Source organism: Ahaetulla prasina, chromosome 3, assembly GCF_028640845.1.
Source record: "Ahaetulla prasina isolate Xishuangbanna chromosome 3, ASM2864084v1, whole genome shotgun sequence".
NCBI classification, from domain to species: Eukaryota; Metazoa; Chordata; class Lepidosauria; order Squamata; family Colubridae; genus Ahaetulla; species Ahaetulla prasina.
In genome coordinates this window covers 112,094,065-112,114,138 of record NC_080541.1, presented here as the reverse complement: position 1 = coordinate 112,114,138, position 20,074 = coordinate 112,094,065, and the positions used below count along the sequence as shown (strand labels likewise).

Genomic DNA, 20,074 nt, shown 5'->3' with positions numbered 1-20,074 from the left:
CAGTGTGTTGGTTGGTTACAAATCTTTTGTGCATTTTCACCATATTAGTTTACCTAATTTCACATTTTATCAATCTAATATATATCCAAATATTTTTATCCTCCTTGATCATTTACTTAACTATGGCTATTTCTTCCCTCACTTCATACAAAATGTTCTAAAAATTTTAATTAGCTTATATTGTATCTTTTATTTCATCATCCTGAATCAATTCCGTAATAGTATATCTTTATATTATATTTTGTATATTTCCACCATTCTTGTATTGTAAAGATCTCTACCAAACTTCATTACCATATTTTTTTTATCTAGCCATTGATAAAATAAGTCCCATATCTTATAATATTGTTTATCTTCCTGTTCTCTAATTTCAAATGTCAATTTACTCATTTCAGCACATTCCATTATTTTCTTAATAATTTCATCCTGTGGTATTTTCTCATTTTTCCAATTTTTAGCAAACACAATTCTAGCCCGTTACTACATTTTTGTTTGTTTGTTTACATTTATACCCCGCCCTTCTCCGAAGACTCAGGGCGGCTTACAATGTATAAGGCAATAGTCTCATTCTATTTGTATATTTTTTTACAAAGTCAACTTATTGCCCCCCCAACAATCTGGGTCCTCATTTTACCTACCTTATAAAGGGTGGAAGGCTGAGTCAACCTTGGGCCGGGCTCGAACCTGCAGTAATTGCAGGCTGTGTTCTAATAACAGGCTTCTCTACTGCCTGAGCTATCCCGGCCCATTCACAATCAAGTATCTCAATTCTCTATTGTATGTTTCAGGTATAATCCCCAATAAGAAAACCTCTGGTTTAAAGCCTATACGCTTTTTTATCATTTTTTCCAACCATGTGTGGATTTTAGTCCAGTATCTTTTAACTTCTACGCACGTCCACCACATATGGTAATATGAGCCCAGTATCTGATGACATTTCTAACATTTTTCGGATTTATTCTTGAACATTCTGGCTATTCTCGTCGGGGTAAATGCCACCTGTAAAACATCTTATAAAAATTTATATGCCGTTGACATTGTCATTTTATAGTTTTGCAACCACTGTTTTTGCCATTTCTCTAAGTCAATCCCATGTCCAAAATTTTTTCCCCAAGCAATCATTGTTTCTTTAACTTGTTCTTCTTCCAATTTAACCTCTAATAAATATCCAAATAGTTTTTTAATTACGTTTTCATCAGTACCTGTTAAAATTTTATCTAAATTAGTCAGATTATTACAAAAACCTTCTGTCTTAAAATCTGTATTGTATCTAGAATGTATTTGCAAGTAAGAAAACCAATTCATCTTTATACCTTGTACTTCTAATTCTTGCATAGATTTAAATTCACCCTTTTCATTCAATAATTCACTAAATCTAAGAATGTGTTCCTTTCTAAATGTTATTGAATATGCGAATGCTTCAATAGTTGATAACCAGACTGGAATTTTTTTTTTTTTAATTCAAAAAGTTTTACAAAAATTTTTTCTCCCTTTCCCCCCCACCTCTCCCCTCCCTTCACAACCCCCCTCCCCCCCCAAGACTTCCCAGAACGGGCACAAGGTATAGTTAAAAATAAAACAAACATATGCTAAAAAAATTTCATCCCAACTTAATTATACCCCTACAATCATCAATTCCTAACTTCCCCTGAAAACAATCAAAAATAATACATCATAATCATTCAAAAACAGTCTGATAACTCTTAGTCTGATATCTACGTTGAATATAGTCAATCCATTTTTTCCATTCCTTTAAGTATCTTTCTTGCGTATTGTCTTTCAAAAAGGCTGATATCTTCGCCATCTCAGCCAAATTGGCAACCTTCAATATCCATTCTTCTACTGTAGGTACTTCTTTTTTCTTCCAGTATTGTCCTATTAGTAATCTTGCTGCTGTTATTAGGTTTAAAATCAATTTAGTCTCAATTACTGTACAATCCGTAATAATTCCCAACAAAAAAAATTGCGGCAGGAACTTTTATCTTCTTTTTCAAAACATTTTGTAAAATCCAACAAATTTTTATCCAAAAGGCCTTTATGTCCTTACAAGTCCACCAAATGTGAAAATATGTAGCGTCATCACAATTACATCTCCAACATTTTGCTTGCATATCTGGATACATACACGATAATTTTTAGGATCTAGATGCCATCTATAAAACATTTTATAAAAATTTTCCCTCAGATTCTGTGCCTGCGTGAATTTAACATTTCTAACCCAAATTTTTCCCAAGTTTCCAATAATATTGGCTCCTGAAAATTTTGTGCCCACTTTATCATACAGTCCTTTACCAAGTCCCTTTCAGAATCTATTTCAAGTAACACATTATACAATCTCTTTATATGCTCCTGAGACTGATTTCTAATTTGCTTTACCAAATTTCCCTCGTTCTGCTCTATACCAATTTTCTGATCTTCCTTCCATCTAGCACGTAGTTGCTCATATTGAAACCAAGTATAATTTTTCCCTTCCTCTTTTAATACTTGCAGAGATTTTAATTGCAAATTACCTCTTTCAGTATACAAAAGATCTTTATATGTAATCATTTCCTGATTCTGTTCTATATTTATATTTTCTATTGTATGTCTAGGACTTGCCCATATAGGAACCTTATAATTTAGTTTATAAGACAGACTGGAATTTTTAAATAATGTTGTTTCTTAATCTTCTCCCAGTTTAATAGCAAGGTCTCTCATATAAAATGTCTTCTAAAGTTCCCCTGTGTTTTTACTTCCTTGTACCATAAGAAGGCATGCCATCCCAACAACAAATCATGTCCTTCTAAAGTCAATATTCTAGTATTTCTTAGCATTATCCATTCCTTGATCCACATCAAATTTGTTGCTTGATAATATAATTCCCAATTAGGCAATCCAAAACCTCCTCGTATTCTGGCATCTTGCAACGATTTTAGTTTTATCCTCACCTTTGTACCCTGCCAAATATATTTCAGCACTATTTTATCCAATTCCTCAAAATATTCTTTCCCCAACCTAATTGGAATTGTTTGGAACAGAACAAATATAAAATTCTAGGCAATATATTTATCTTAATCGTTGATATTCTCCCTATCAGTGATAGTTGTAAATTCTCCCACTTTGCCAAATCTGTCACTATCTGTTGTTTGAGTTTACTATAGTTATTCTCTTTAAGTGTACTACATCTTGCTGTCAAATATATTCCCAAATACTTAATCTTATTTGTGACCTGCATCTTTGATAGTTCCGCCAGTTCTTCTTTTTGTTTTATTAACATATTTTTGTCAAGATCTTCGTTTTATCTTTATTTATTTTCAAACCTGCTACTTTTCCATATTCTCCTATCTTGTCTATCAGTTTAGTTATTGATTCTAATGGATCTTCAAGAATAAAAACCAGGTCATCAGCGAATGACCCTAACCCTAACCAGAATTCTTCAAGAGTAACAATTGAATTAGTAACTGCATCCCAAAAACGAAGACCAAAATATGCACAAGAATCAAGAGTAATGGGATACAGGATCTAAAAACTTTTAGCTGGGGAACACCTGGGCTATTATATTGGACGAAGTATCATGACTATCAAATAATCGATGCAGAGGGTCCCAATAGCAGATCCCCCACTGACCCTCTGCACCAGCACCCGCTTCTGAGCCAACTCCAAAGGGATTCCCAGTTAAAGAACACTGGAGTAGTTCAATCTGGAGGTGATCAAATCTTCCAGATAACTGGTACACCAACCAAAGATGAGCAAAAACTTAGCCACAAATTCCATCAGAAACGTAAGTATGTTACACACTAAGACTGAGTATTTGATTCCTGATTGAACTACTCCAGTGTTTTTTACCTGGGGATGCCTTTGGAGTTGACTCAGAAGCTGGTGCTGGTGCAGAGGGTCAGTGGGGGATCTGCTATTGGGACCCTCTGCACCAGCTCCAGCTTCTGAGTCATTTCCAAAGAGACAAAGGTCACTACTTTGGGGGCAGAGCTGATGTCACTACAAGACGACATGCAAGTTTAAACCTCCAGGCTTGCAGTTGAAGAGTTCCTGCCAGAACGATCCATTTTTGGACCTCACTGTCCTGAAGCGACAGTGGTTGTTTTGGGCACTTCCTGAGGATCTCAGGGACATCACAAATCCCTGATTGATCCAGGAGAAGCCCTTTTTCTGGGCAGGAAATTCTAGCCGTAAAATGGCTACTGAAATTGGGACAGCTCCTGATCAGAAAAACTGAAAGAAATGTGCTGGTGTGGTGAGACTTTCTTTTCAAAATTGTTTTAAAATCATCCTGACTCTAGAGAAGAGTTTAAATTTGGGGGAAAAGAAACTTAGCGGCGATTTAAAGCTATTTTAAAAGAAATTAAGTTCCTTCTAATTTTTAAAAGACAAACTTTTTCTTTTTTGGTGGAGTGCCTCTCTGTTGGATTATTTGGCAAGATTGGTCTGGATTGAACAGCTACATTCCCCTTTCAGATTTCTCTGTGTCTTTTCTTTTTTCTTGCTTTTCTTTTGGGATTTTTTCTTTTCTTTTCTTTTATTAATTGGCAATATAATTTTTTTTTTAAAACGGACTTTTTTCTTTTCTTTTTTTAAAAAAAGAAGAACTTCCTCCTTCCACTATTTTTTTGTTTAAACAAAGAGCAGTAAGGAAAAGCTTAACAACACTGCCATCTAGTGGACTTTTTTTTCTTTTCAAGTGTAATCTCCCTGATGTAAGAAAGTTGCTATACTATATCCCAAGGGCTCTATGTGTTTACTTTGTTGTCTTGGAGATAGTGGGTGAGAGCATTAAAGAGACTTTGTATCTCTACAGCTTTGTTTACTCAGGTGCTCTGCTGGATACTATCAATTAAAGGAGCTTGAAAGAAGCCTGAAAGGAGGGGAGGGGGAAAAAAGATTTTTTATTTTCTTGGAGATTACTTCAGCGACTCTGACAGAGAGCTGTTGATAATTATTGAGAGCCAATAAAGAAGAACTTTTTCCCCTTGGTTCTCTACATGTGGATTAAAAATAAAAGAGATTAATACTTTCTCATTTTTATTTTCATCTATTTTTTCCTCTCATTCTTTTTCTTGCTTTTCTTTTGGGATTTTTTCTTTTCTTTTCTTTTATTAATTGGCAATATAATTTTTTTTTTAAAACGGACTTTTTTCTTTTCTTTTTTTAAAAAAAGAAGAACTTCCTCCTTCCACTATTTTTTTGTTTAAACAAAGAGCAGTAAGGAAAAGCTTAACAACACTGCCATCTAGTGGACTTTTTTTTCTTTTCAAGTGTAATCTCCCTGATGTAAGAAAGTTGCTATACTATATCCCAAGGGCTCTATGTGTTTACTTTGTTGTCTTGGAGATAGTGGGTGAGAGCATTAAAGAGACTTTGTATCTCTACAGCTTTGTTTACTCAGGTGCTCTGCTGGATACTATCAATTAAAGGAGCTTGAAAGAAGCCTGAAAGGAGGGGAGGGGGAAAAAAGATTTTTTATTTTTCTTGGAGATTACTTCAGCGACTCTGACAGAGAGCTGTTGATAATTATTGGAGAGCCAATAAAAGAAGAACTTTTTCCCCCTTGGTTCTCTACATGTGGATTAAAAATAAAAGAGATTAATACTTTCTCATTTTTATTTTTCATCTATTTTTTTTCCTCTCATTCTTTTTCTTGGGATTATTTGGCATAATTGGATTAAGATTTATAAGAATCGGAAGAACTTTTTCTTCTCTTTCTTTCTTCAATCTCTGACATTTCTTATTTTTTCTTTTTTCTTTTTGGGACTAATTCAATTTGGATTAAGACACAGAAGAGTCTGAAGAAACTTTTTGTGTAACTTTTGTGGCCTTGGACTACTATTTGGATTTTTGTTGTTTGCGTTTCTATATATAAAAATGAGTAGGAAAGGAACAACATATGCTCCTTCCTCCTCACCATCAGGATCTCAAAGGACAATACAATCAATGCTTCTACAGGAGAAAGAGAAAAGGAGAAAGATAAAGAAGCCTCCCTTCAGCTCATTTTACAGGTGATTCAGAAATTGCAAGTGGAAGTAGAACAGATCAAGCAAAGAACAGAGAAAACGGACGAAAAAGCGGAAGATATTCAACAAATCCTGAAAAAATATGAGGATAGACTCCAAAAAGTTGAGGAGAGAGAGGAGAAAAGAGACAACAAAAATCAAAATATTTATAGTAGACTGGAAGAGACTGGAAGAGATAAAGGTGGATCTTTAGGCTGGGAGATTGACAGAGCAGAATTCTTTCTTCGATTCCAGAATATAGAGGAAGAGAAGAGTGAGAATTTGGCTGATAAAATGGTAGAAATTTTGGACTTCCGCTTGGCGCCACCTTTCTCGCTGGGTGCTAATTTATGGCACTCCGCACTGGATATGGTAAAAGTCGGTTTAAACAGCTACGAACAGCTGTTCCCGACTTAATTTTCCCTCTCTGGTTGAAAGAGCAGGGGAAAGAGCAGGGGGGGGGAGAGTGGTAGATTCCCCTAGGGGCTTTGTTTTTGTTATGCAAAGTCCCGAAAGGCTGAATCCCATTGAATTCCTCCTTATCTCCAGTATTCAGCGCGTCTCCTGCAAAAGCAGGAAAAGAGGAAGGTGTCCATTTCTGCTAACAATTGCTTTTTTTCTTGTGGATCTCTATAAGCAGACGGAAGAAGCATGAGTGAACAATTACTGGTTTGCAAGTATTTTTGATTTTCTGACTTCCCCCTATTTTAAAGAGAAAAATTTTTTTCCTTCTTTTAAAATGGCGTTTCAGAGTAACTGAAAGTAGACCGATAGCTTTGCTGCGAAATCGAAACTGAATGGAGATTTTATCTTATTGTGTTGGACTGTGGATTGTTGGATTATATTACGTTGTTTAAGTATTTCATAAGGGGATTTTCAGCAAGAACTTTGCCATGAAGGTTCTTTCAGAAGAATGGATTCGTGACTTTACACAGGATTACACAGAAAGAATGTATTTAATTATTCAAAAATACGAACTGATAAAAAATGGGGACTTTTTGGATCAAGGCTTGGAGGAAATTAACCAGTGTGATCAGGACTTGGAAAATGGAATGGAGGAGATACAAACAAAAGTGGATAAATATGAAGATATGATCGTGAATAAAACAAGTTGATGTAAAGAAGTTTCCTTTAAATAGTTTGGATGAAATGTCAGAATTTGTGCTACAGGAGGCTGTCTCCCGAACCGAAAATATGTACAGATTTAATGCTTTTCAAGAGTTCTCTTTTTGGACTGATGGAATATACGGTAGTAATTTGTGGATTTTTGGACATAAGGAACTATTAGGAAATATTGTGACTGACTTTTCAAAAGGAGTAATGAAGGAAAGACAGAGATTAATGCATCAAAAAAAATGGCAAGAGACAAAAGTATTATCCTTGAAACGAGGTTGTTTTGAATTATTAACAGACAAAAATATTAGTGTCCCTGAAAGACAATATGTGAGGAAGATCTGGAAGAAATGGGTTGATTATATGTTTTATATCTATCATAAAAGACTAGGTATTTGGATTTATACTGGATTTTGATGAGGAAGGACTAAATTTGAATAGATATTGTAATTTTCGGTATTGAAATTTCATAATGTGTTGTACTGTATTTTAAATAGAATATTCTTGAAAGATTTTATGTAAGAAAGACCTCAGGGAAAAATTATATGGTTATATAAGCTATAAGGGAGATATTCTTTGAATTGGATTGGATTTTTATGCTTTAGCTGGTTTTAAATACTTTAGAATTAATTTGTTCTATTGATTTATATATTTTATTACTGTTAATTGTTAATTTTTTTTTCCTGAAGGATTTTGGTTATGTTAGGAGGAAGTCAGAGCTAGAGAGGGAAAATTGGTATAATAGTTTTGGGGAAAAATTTTCTTAGCATATGTTTGTTTTATTTTTAACTATACCTTGTGCTTCTTCCGGGAAGTCAGGGGGGAGGGGGGAGGGATCAGTGAAGGGAGGGGGGTTGGGGGGAAAGGGGAAAAAAATTTTTTGTAAAACTTTTTGAATAAAAAAAAAATGGTAGAAATTTTGGCTGAAGTGTTAGAAATTAGCAAGGAAAAGGCGCTTAGCCAGTATTGCTGAGAACTTCAGAGTACTTGCATACAAGATATGCAACAAGGAATAACTTTCCTAGAGAAGTTCATATAAGATTCACCAAAAAATCAATCAAAGCACAAATTTTACAAATGGCAAGAGACAAAACGTTGAAATATAAAGGCAAAGAAATCATTGTATTGAAACAAGTTCCAAGAAAAGTAAGAGAGTTGAGAAGAGAATACCAATTTTTGATTAAAATTTTATTGCAGAAAGGCATTAATTATAGATGGCTGGCACCAGAGGGCCTGGTGTTTACATGGCAACAGCAAAAATATAGAATAGATACTATAGACAAAGCCAAGGATTTTTATGCAGAATTCTTGAAAGAGAAAGAAATGGATACAAGTGCTGAAATTACATTGATTGAATTACAGGAGTCAGAGCTATTGGCGTTGCTTGAGAAAGAAGGTGCTGTGGGTGGTAAGGTAGAAGTTAAGCCATGTCGTGAACCCAGATCGACAAGAGCGATAAACCCTAATTATAAAGTATAGAAATGGAAGAGAGAAAATGGATATCAATAAATGTAAATGGATTAAATTCGGCTATAGAGAGGAGAAATACATTTCACAAATTAGAGAAATTGAAATTGGATATAATTTGTTTGCAAGAAGTACATATTAGAGGCTCCATCGGCCTCTTCGAACTCTCGGCGGCGGCCTGGTTCTCTTCGTCGGGCGTTGGCGCCGGTGGAACCCCGGGACTGCTGGCGGGACTTGGCGACTGGTGCCCCCTCCCGGATGGTGGGGATTTCAGTGGCCTGATTGCGGTGGCGATGGGGCATTCCCGGCGGCGATGGCCGGGCGGAGGTGGTAGGCGGAGGCGGAGGCGGTAGGCGGCGGCGGCCTGCCCCGGTGCTTTGAGGCGGCGGATGGCCCGGTAGGCCCAAGGTGGTTTGTGGCCTTGCCCTAGTGGTGTGGATATCTGGTGGTGCCTGAGGAAGGCCCACGGGCCCAACGGATACCCCTCCATTATTTAACATCTTTAAATAACATCTTTATCATCGTTCCTCCCCCCCTTCTTCCATAGTCCACCCCTGGTTGCTTGTATGGGGTGGTGAATTGACTGAGTCAGCGGTTTGGTCATCTACCGCACATGGATTACCTCTAACTGTTTCCCATCAGGACAGACTGGTCATGGTCACTTTACCATCTGCTTTGTCATCTGCTATCATCTTGACCAGCCCAGGATGGGCCTTTTGCCGGACCTTCTCAGTGATGCGAACATTTACTGCGGCTGACCTACTTGCCCTGCGAGATGCCCCTCTCTCGCGGGTTTGGCCCTCCAGATTATCGAGGGCCCACCTTGAGGACGGGCTTTGGAGTCCCGAGAGGTGGCATGCGAAAAATAGGAGGCTTAGGGGTTTTTTAATTAGTTGTTTTAATAGATTTTTTAAGGGGAGTTTTAATGGGGATTTTAAGGGTTGGGAGGGGGGGAGGGATTTGACGGGTAGGGGAGAGAACCCGTCGGGGAGGGATCCAGCCCCTGTGCTTGTTCGCGACATTGTTACATCTGGTCTGAAGGCAGGGGGGGAGGGTTCTGTTCCAGGACTAGAGGGCTGTCCAATCTGTATGGTAAGTGGGAGAGGCAGATATGGCGGAGGGGGGGGTGCCGTATCGAGTGTTGGGAGCACGTGCTCGATGTTTGACGGTGATCACGTGCTCCGGCCCCTAAGTCCCTACCCGTTCCTCAGGCGGCCATGATCCTCAGAGCCTGGATCTTCGGTTGATGTTATGTAATGCCTGGTCCGTGGCTAATAAAGCCCCCCTGATTTGCGATCTTATTCAGGGGGAGTCCGCGGACCTTATGGGCATTACGGAGACCTGGTTGGGTCCGGAGGGGGGGGTTCCCCTCGTTGAGCTGTGCCCTCCAGGTTTCCGAGCATTTCATCAGCCGAGGGCCCAAGGTAGGGGTGGGGGGGTGGCGGTTGTCATTAAGGAAGATCTAGAACCGAGGGAGGCCACTGTTCCTCAGATTGCCGGTTGTGAATCCCTCTATGTGAGGTGGGGCCATAGGAATCAGTTGGGCTTGTTGATCGCGTACCTGGCTCCTTGCTGTGTGACCACAGCCCTGCCTGAGCTGTTGGAGGTACTTGCCTCTGTGGCGGTTGAGACCCCCAGACTTATAGTCATGGGGGATTTCAACTTGCATCGGCTGGCTTGCTATCGACTGCAGCTCGGGAGTTCCAGGCTTCCATGACGGCCTTGGACCTGATTCGGGTAAATGATGGCCCCACGCACATGGGGGGAGGCACACTGGACCTGATTTATATCTCTGGTCAGTGGTTAAATGATCTGGAATTAGATGATTTAGTAACAGAACCGATGTCATGGTCCGATCATTTTCTCCTTCGACTAGACTTCCGAACCGCCATCCACCATCGCAGGGAGACGGAACCTATACGGTGGTTCCGTCCCAGGCGCCTGATGGACCCTGAGAGGTTCCGGACGGAGCTTGGGCCATTCCCTGAGGATCTGGCCCACGGCACGACTGAGGAACTAGTTGCGGCCTGGGAGCGGGCCGCGGCTGGGGCCTTGGACCGTGTCGTGCCTTTGCGACCTCTGACCCGGCGCAGATCTCGTTTGGCCCCTTGGTTCTCCGAGGGGCTGAGGGAGATGAAACGCCGGAGAAGACGTCTAGAGAGCACCTGGAGGTCCAGCCATTCCGAAGCTGATCGGACACTAGTTAGGTCCTATTCTAGGACCTACCTAGTGGCAATGAGGGAGGCGAGGCACTCATATGCCTCCACCCTCATTGCGTCGGCAGATAACCGCCCGGCCGCCCTGTTTCGGATGACCCGCTCCCTCCTTCATCAGGAGGTGCGGGACAACCCTTTGCAGGGACGTGCTGAGGAGTTTAGTGGTTATCTATACGATAAAATCGCTCAGCTCCGGGATGGTCTGGACCGAAATTGGGATGATCCAAGCGAGGGAGAGGAGACACGTCTTGTTGAGTCCATTTGGGATGAGTTTGACCCTGTGGCTCCCGAGGACGTGGACAGGTTGTTGGGGAAACTTCACGCCACTACATGTTTACTGGACCCGTGTCCTTCCTGGCTGGTACTGGCCACTCAGGAGGTGACATGAGGCTGGCTCCAGGAGATTATCAACGCTTCTTTGTTGGAAGGGGTTTTCCCTGCCGACTTGAAAGAGGCGGTGGTGAGACCCCTCCTCAAGAAGCCCTCCCTGGACCCAGCTATTTTGGGTAATTATCGTCCAGTCTCCAACCTTCGCTTTGTTGCGAAGGTTGTAGAGAGTGCTGTGGCGCGACAGCTACCCCAATACCTGGATGAATCCGTCTATCTAGACCCGTTCCAGTCCGGCTTCCGACCCGGGTACAGCACGGAGACAGCTTTGGTCGCATTGGTGGATGATCTCTGGAGGGCCAGGGACAGGGGCTATTCCTCTGCCCTGGTCCTATTAGATCTCTCAGCGGCTTTTGATACCATCGACCATGGTATCCTGCTGCGCCAGTTGGGGGGATTGGGAGTGGGAGGCACCGTGTATCGGTGGTTCTCCTCCTATCTCTCTGACCGGTCGCAGACGGTGTTGACAGGGGGGCAGAGGTCGACTGCGAGGGACCTCACTTGTGGGGTGCCGCAGGGGTCGATTCTCTCGCCCCTTCTGTTCAACATCTATATGAAGCTGTTGGGTGAGATCATCAGTGGCTTTGGGGTGAGATACCAGCTGTACGCTGATGACACCCAGCTGTACTTCTCCACCCCAGGCCACCCCAATGAAGCTGTTGAAGTGCTGTCCCGGTGTGTGGAAGCCGTACGGGTCTGGATGGGGAGAAACAGGCTCAAGCTTAATCCCTCCAAGACGGAGTGGCTGTGGATGCCGGCACCCCGATTCAGTCAGCTGCAGCCGCGGCTGACTGTTGGAGGCGAGTTATTGGCCCCAAAGGATAGGGTGCGCAACTTAGGTGTCCTCCTGGATGAACGGCTGTCATTTGAAGATCATTTGACGGCCGTCTCCAGGGGGGCCTTCCACCAGGTTCGCCTGGTTCGGCAGTTGCGCCCCTTCCTTGATCGGGATGCCTTGTGCACAGTCACTCATGCGCCGTTACCTCTCGCTTGGATTATTGTAATGCTCTCTACATGGGGCTCCTTGAAGTGCACTCGGAGGCTTCAGTTAGTCAGAATGCAGCTGCGGGTGATAGAAGGAGCTCCGTAGCTCCCATATAACACCGTTCCTGCGCAGACTGCACTGGCTACCTGTGGCCTTCGAGTGCACTTTAAGGTGTTGGTTACTACCTTTAAAGCGCTCCATGGCTTAGGGCCTGGGTACTTACGGACCGCCTGCTGTTACCACATGCCTCCCACCGACCGTGCGCTCTCACAGAGGGACTTCTCAGGTGCCGTCTGCCAAGCAATGTCGGCTGGCGGCCCCAGGAAGGTCCTTCTCTGTGGGGCTCCCACCCTCTGGAACGAACTTCCCGGGTTTACGCCAAATACCTGACCTTCGGACATTCCGTCGCGAACTGAAGACACATCTTTTTATTCGCGCGGGGCTGGCTTAAATTGATTTTAACAAATTTTTAAATTCTTAGAAATTAATTTTAAATGGGGTTTTTTAGCTTATTATATATTTTACTTCTCAGGCCAATTTTAAAATAAGTTTTTTAACTGCATTTTAAATTTGTATATTGTACCGTCTGTTTTATTCTTGCCTGTACACCGCCCTGAGTCCTTCGGGAGAAGGGCGGTATAGAAATCAAATAAATAAATAAATAAATAAATAAATAAATAAATAAATAAATAAATAAATAAATAAATAAATATTAAAAAGCAACATGAACAAGTATTAATACAACAAAAGTTAGGGAAAGTATTTACCTCACTACCACAATGTAAGAAAAGAGGAATAGCTTTATACATAAAAGAGACATTCAGGGCAGATTTAATATATTCAGATGAGAATGATAGAATTTTGATGTTGAAAATAATAAATGATAATACAAAAATACTTTTAATAGCATTATATGCCCCCAATGAAAATCAAGAAGATTTCTACAGGAAATTGCATATAGAATAGAATAGATATTTTTTTTTGTAAAAGTTTTACAAATTTTTCCCCCCATACAGCCCCTCCCCCCAACCCTAACCCTTCCCCTCCCTCCTCCCCCCATCCCCTCCCCCCCGACTTCCCAGAGCAAATACAGGGTATTGTATCTAACAATCATAAACTAAAATATGCTAATTAACATAAACTCCCATCCGTCTTCTTGAACCTCAACTCCCCTTTTCTATAAAAAAAGAAGAAAAAGGAAAACATTAATACTAATACAATTACCTTCTATTCATTTAAAAGCTATTTAGTATTTTATTTCAATCTCCATTATATATATCTTTCAAAAATAATCTTTCAAATATGCTGATAATTCTACATTCTCATCTAAGTTCATTGTTTAAAGTCCAATCTTCTATAATAAACAGTATCCCATCTTCCAATGTTGTAATATCAAAAATTATTCCTCAGTATACCTTATAATCCATCATATTTGTATATCCATCATACATAATAATTAACATCATCTTTCCTTATATAAATTTAACATTTACCTCATATTCTTCCCCATATTCCCCATACCATAAATTTCTAAACAATTTACACCCCATTTATCATACAATCCATAACTTCTTTCTGCTTTTTATATTCAGAAATATCGCTTATAATTTACCCTATCCCATGAAAGGAAAGTCTTTTCATTTGAAAATATTACTTCTTTACTCCTTGTTCTTTACGTTTAATAGTTGCAATCATTCTTTGATCCTTCCCTACGGCTTTCTGTGTTTCTTCTCCCAAATTTACAGCCCCAATTTTAGGTTGTATTTGCTTTGCTTCCTTTTCCCTTTTTAACCATTCCCACCTCTTCTTCCAGCTTAACTTCTAACAATGACAAACTTCCAAACTTCAATACTTTAGCATAAAAATCTCTTGCTTTAAAAACTGTATTAAGACAATATTTCCCTCCGTTATAATTTACTATTAATCCAGCTGGTACATTCCATCTATACTGTATCTGGAGATTTCTAAGCTGATCCACCAAAAAAGCATATTCCTTTCTATTTCTTAACATTTTAGGAGGAATTTCTTTCAATACCAATACCTCTTGTCCCATTATTTGAATTTTATTTTTATAAGAAACTTGGAAATTTCATTACTAATCTTCCTAGATGTAAAATAAATTACTACATCTCTTGGCAAATGTCTCTGCTTTGCAACCCATGAATTAATACAGTAATTTTTTTCAATTTGGATTTCAAAGTCCACTGGTTTCTGTCCGATCAGCTGTTGAAAAGCCTCTGCAAAAAATTTTTTTAAGTCCTCTCGTTTATTTTCTTTCAAACCTCTTACTCTCAATGCAGATTCCATAACTCTGTATTGCAATAAAACCCGCTCTTCCTCTACTCTCTCCGCCTTGATCTGGAGCACCTCTATTTTATTTTTTAAGTCCAAATTAACTTGATTAATTTCTTCAACTTTATCATCCAACTGCTTTATATTCTCCGCCTTGGTCTGAAACTCCTCTATTTTGCTTTTTAAGTTTGAATTAATTTGATCCATTATTATTATTATTATTATTATTATTATTATTATTATTATTATTATTATTATTATTATTATTATTATTATTATTATTATTATTTAGATTTTTATACCGCCCTTCTCCCGAAGGACTCAGGGTGGTTTATAGCCAAAAATAAGAACACAAGCAATATACAATTAAAACAAAATTAAAAAACTTATTATATAATTGGCCGAAAATTTAAAAACATTTAAAATCTAAAAACCCTTAAAATTCATCTAGAAATTTAAATTTTAAAAATTAAAAATTTGAAATTTAAGCCAGCCCCGCGCTAGTAAATAAATACGTTTTCAACTCGTGGCGAAAGGTCCAAAGATCAGGCACTTGGCGCAAGCCAGGGGGAAGTTCGTTCCAGAGGGTAGGAGCCCCCACAGAGAAGGATCTTCCCCTGGGGGCCGCCAGCCGGCATTGCTTGGCGGACGGCACCCTGAGAAGTCCTTCTCTATGTGAGCGTACGGGTCAGTGGGAGGCATGGGGTAACAGCAGGCGGTCCCGTAAGTACCCAGGCCCCAAGCCATGGAGCGCTTTAAAGGTAGTGACCAAAACCTTAAAGTGCACCCGAAAGACCACAGGCAGCAAGTGCAGCCTGCGCAGGAGTGGTGTTACATGGGAGCCGCGTGCGGCTCCCTCTATCACCCGCGCAGCTGCATTCTGGACTAACTGAAGCCTCCGAGTGCACTTCAAGGGGAGCCTCATGTAGAGAGCATTGCAATAATCCAAGCGAGAGGTAACAAGAGCATGAGTGACTGTGCATAAGGCATCCTGATCAAGGAAAGGGCGCAATTGGCGAACCAGGCGAACCTGGTGGAAAGCTCTCCTGGAGACGGCCGTCAAATGATCTTCGAACGACAGCCGTCCGTCCAGGAGAACACCCAAGTTGCGCACCCTTTCCATCGGGGCCAATGACTCACCCCCAACAGTCAGCTGCGGCTGCAGCTGAGTGTATCGGGGTGCCGGCATCCACAGCCACTCCGTCTTGGAGGGATTGAGCTTGAGCCTGTTTCTCCCCATCCAGACCCGTACGGCTTCCAAACACTGGGACAGCACTTCAACAGCTTCGTTGGGGTGGCCCGGGGTGGAGAAGTACAGCTGCGTGTCATCAGCGTACAGTTGGTATCTCACCCCAAAGCCACTGATAATCTCACCCAGCGGCTTCATATAGATGTTGAACAGGAGAGGCAAGAGAATCGACCCCTGCAGCACCCCACAAGTAAGGCGCCTCGCGGTCGACCTCTGCCCCCCTGTCAACACCGTCTGCGACCGGTCAGAAAGATAGGAGAACCACCGGTAAACGGTGCCTCCCACTCTCAAACCCTCCAACCGGTGCAGCAAGATACCATGGTCGATGGTATCAAAAGCCGCTGAGAGATCTAATAGGACCAGGGCAGAGGAACAACCCCTGTCTCTGGCCCTCCAGAGATCATCCACCAACGCGACCAAAGCTGTCTCCGTACTATATCCGGGTCGGAAGCCGGACTGGAACGGGTCTAGATAGACTGCTTCATCCAGGTCGCACCACAACACTCTCTACAACCTTCGCAACAAATCAAAGGTTGGAGACCGGACAATAATTACCCAAAATATATAGAAGGGAGACAGATGAGGAATAATGTTAGGCAGATTGTTAATTTACTGGAGTATTTAGAAAAGAAAAATTTTATTCCAGCAGCATTTATCTTTCTCGATGCAGAGAAAGTTTTTGATCGATTGCATTGGGATTTTTTATTTAAATTAATAGAAAAGATGCAATTTGGAGATGGTTTTACAAGAATAATTAGGGCAATTTATGGAGAGCAAACAGCACAGATTATAATCAATGGTAGCTTAACAGAACCTTTTAAGATTGCGAAAGGAACAAGACAGGGATGTCCTTTATCACCATTATTGTTTATTTTAACTCTAGAACCATTATTGGATAAAATACGAGAAGTAAAGGAGATAGAGGGAATTAGAGTTAGGCAACATGAATATAAACTAAGAGCTTTTGCAGATGACCTGGTGATTACTTTAACAAAGTCCGGCTCGTCATCGACAGCAGCTCGGGAGTTCACGGCTTCCATGACGGCCTTGGACCTGACTCAAGTAGTTGATGGCCCTACTCACATTGGGGGTGGCACTCTGGACTTGATTTTTATCTCTGGTCAGTGGTTGAGAGATCTGGATTTGAAGGAAATAGTCATTAAACCTTTGTCATGGTCAGATCACTCTCTCCTTCGCCTGGACTTTCTGACCGCCATTCAACACCGCAGGGAGACGGAGCCAATACGTTGGTTCCGTCCCAGGCGCCTGATGGACCCGGAGAGGTTCCGGACGGAGCTTGGGCCATTTCCTAAGGGTCTGGCTCACGGCACGGTTGAGGAACTTGTTGCGGCCTGGGAACGGGCCGCGGCGGGGGCCTTAGACCGTGTCGTGCCTTTGCGGCCTCTGACCCGGCGCAGGTCCCAACCGGCTCCTTGGTTCTCCGAGGAGCTGAGGGGGATGAAGCGCCGGAGAAGACGCCTAGAGAGTTCCTGGAGGTCTAGCCGTTCGGAGGCTGATTGGACACTAGTGAAGTCCTATAATAGGACTTACCTAGTGGCATTGAGGGAAGCGAGGCGTTGCTACGCCTCCTCCCTCATTGCGTCGGCAGATAACCGCCCAGCCGCCCTGTTTCGGGTGACTCGTTCCCTCCTTCACCAGGGGGAGCGGGATGACCCGTTACAGGGACGTGCTGAGGAGTTTAACGGTTATCTATACGACAAAATCATTCAGCTTCGGGACGGTCTGGACCAAAATTGCGGTGACTCAGGGGAGGTGTCTGAGGGCGGTCTTGGTGACATTGTATGGGATGAGTTTGACCCTGTGGCTCCCGAGGACATGGATAGGTTGTTGGGTAGGTTGAATGCCACCACATGTTTACTGGACCCGTGCCCCTCCTGGTTGGTGCTGGCCACTCAGGAGGTGACACGAGGCTGGCTCCAGGCAATTACGAGCGCTTCTTTGGTGAAGGGAGTCTTCCCGGCCGCCTTGAAAGAGGCGGTGGTGAGACCCCTCCTAAAAAAGTCTTCCCTGGACCCGGCTGTTTTAGGCAATTATCGTCCGGTCTCCAACCTTCGCTTCGCGGCGAAGGTTGTAGAGAGTATGGTGGCATATCAGTTTCCCCTACACCTGGATGAAACTGTCTATCTAGACCCGTTCCAGTCCGGTTTCCGGCCCGGTTACAGCACTGAGACGGCTTTGGTCGCGTTGGTGGATGATCTCTGGAGGGCCAGGGATAGGGGTTGTTCCTCTGTCCTGGTCCTATTAGACCTCTCAGCGGCTTTTGATACCATCGACCATGGTATCCTGCCGCGCCGGTTGGAGGGGTTGAGAGTGGGAGGCACCGTTCATCGGTGGTTCTCCTCCTATCTCTCCGATCGGTCGCAGACGGTGTTGACAGGGGGGCAGAGGTCGGCTCCGAGGCGCCTCACTTGTGGGGTGCCGCAGGGGTCGATTCTCTCGCCCCTTCTGTTCAACATCTATATGAAGCCGCTGGGTGAGATCATCAGTGGCTTCGGTGTGAGGTACCAGCTGTATGCGGATGACACCCAGCTGTACTTTTCCACACCGGGCCACCCCAACGGTTATCAAGTGCTGCCCGGGTGTCGGGAAGCCGTACGGGTCTGGATGGGGAGAAACAGGCTCAAGCTCAATCCCTCCAAGACAGAGTGGCTGTGGATGCCGGCATCCCGGTACAGTCAGCTGAGTCCACGGCTGACTGTTGGAGACGAGTCATTGGCCCCGATGGAGAGGGTGCGCAACTTAGGCGTCCTCCTGGATGAACGGCTGTCTTTTGAAGATCATTTGACGGCCGTCTCCAGGAGAGCTTTTTACCAGGTTCGCCTGGTGCGCCAGTTGCGCCCCTTTCTAGACCGGGATGCCCTATGCACGGTCACTCACGCCCTCGTGACGTCTCACCTGGATTACTGCAATGCTCTCTACATGGGGCTCCCCTTGAAGGGCATCCGGAGACTGCAGTTAGTTCAGAATGCAGCTGCGCGGGTGATAGAGGGAGCCCCCCGTGGCTCCCGTGTGACACCTATCCTGCGCAGACTGCACTGGCTACCTGTGGCCTTCCGGGTGCACTTCAAGGTTTTGGTAACCATCTTTAAAGCGCTCCATGGCATAGGGCCGGGTTACTTACGGGACCGCCTGCTGCTACCGAATACCTCTCACCGACCCGTGCACTCTCACAGAGAGGGACTCCTCAGGGTGCCGTCGGCTAGGCAGTGTCGTCTGGCGACACCCAGGGGAAGGGCCTTCTCTGTGGGGGCTCCCACCCTCTGGAACGAACTCTCCCCAGGACGTCAACTTCCGGACCTCCGAACCTTCCGTCGCGAGCTTAAAACACATTTATTCATCTGCGCAGGACTGGACTAGATTTTAAATTTAGGTTGATTTTAATTGGTTTTAGTATTTATATCATTTTAATTAATTTGGCTTTAGAATAAGTTTTTTTATTGTGATCTTAATTTGTATTTATATGTTTTTATTTGCCTGTGAACCGCCCTGAGTCCCTCGGGAGATAGGGCGGTATACAAATTTGATTAAATAAATAAATAAATAAATAAATAAACCCTATAAATTCTAGTAAATCTTTGTTGGAAATAATTGATCAATATGGGAAGGTTTCAGGGTTTAAGGTAAATCAGAAAAAGACAAAAGTGATAATAAAAAATATGGCCACACAACAGAAAGAAAAACTAGAGGAAATAACAGGATTTGAAATTGTAAAGAAGGTTAAATACTTAGGGGTTTATATTACATCGTCAAATGTGAAATTGTATAAGAATAACTATGAGGTTTTATGGCAAAAAGTTCAGAAGGAGTTGATTGTTTGGAAAAAATTGGAATTATCTTTGCTGGGGAGAATTGCTGCTATTAAAATGAATGTTTTACCTAGATTTTTATTCCTCTTTCAGATGATACCAATAATTAAGAAAGATAAGAATCTTGAGGAATGGCAGAAGGGAATTAACAAATTTATATGGGAAGGTAAAAAAGCTAGGGTTAAAATGAAAATAATTCAAGATTCTCGGGAAAGGGGAGGTTTAAAAATGCCCAATTTTAAATTATACTATGAAGCAGCTGCTCTCTGCAATAAGTGATTGGTTTAATTTAACGGAGGAAAGAATTTTGAATATAGAAGGTTATGACTTGCTATATGGATGGCATGCATATTTAATTTATGACAAAAAAGTGGATAAGGCCTTTAAAAATCATGTGTTAAGAACTACTCTTCTGCGTGTTTGGAAAAAATACTCTTATAAACTAAATTATAAGGTTCCTATATGGGCAAGTCCTAGACATACAATAGAGAATATAAATATAGAACAGAATCAGGAAATGATTACATATAAAGATCTTTTGTATACTGAAAGAG

General features: G+C 42.1%; 1 protein-coding gene across 2 annotated transcripts in view; it reads right to left on the bottom strand.

The window, feature by feature from the left end:
- Positions 1-20,074, bottom strand: part of HDAC3 (histone deacetylase 3) — a 180,454-nt gene that overhangs the window by 119,410 nt on the left and 40,970 nt on the right. The gene's annotated exons all lie outside the window — the stretch shown is intronic.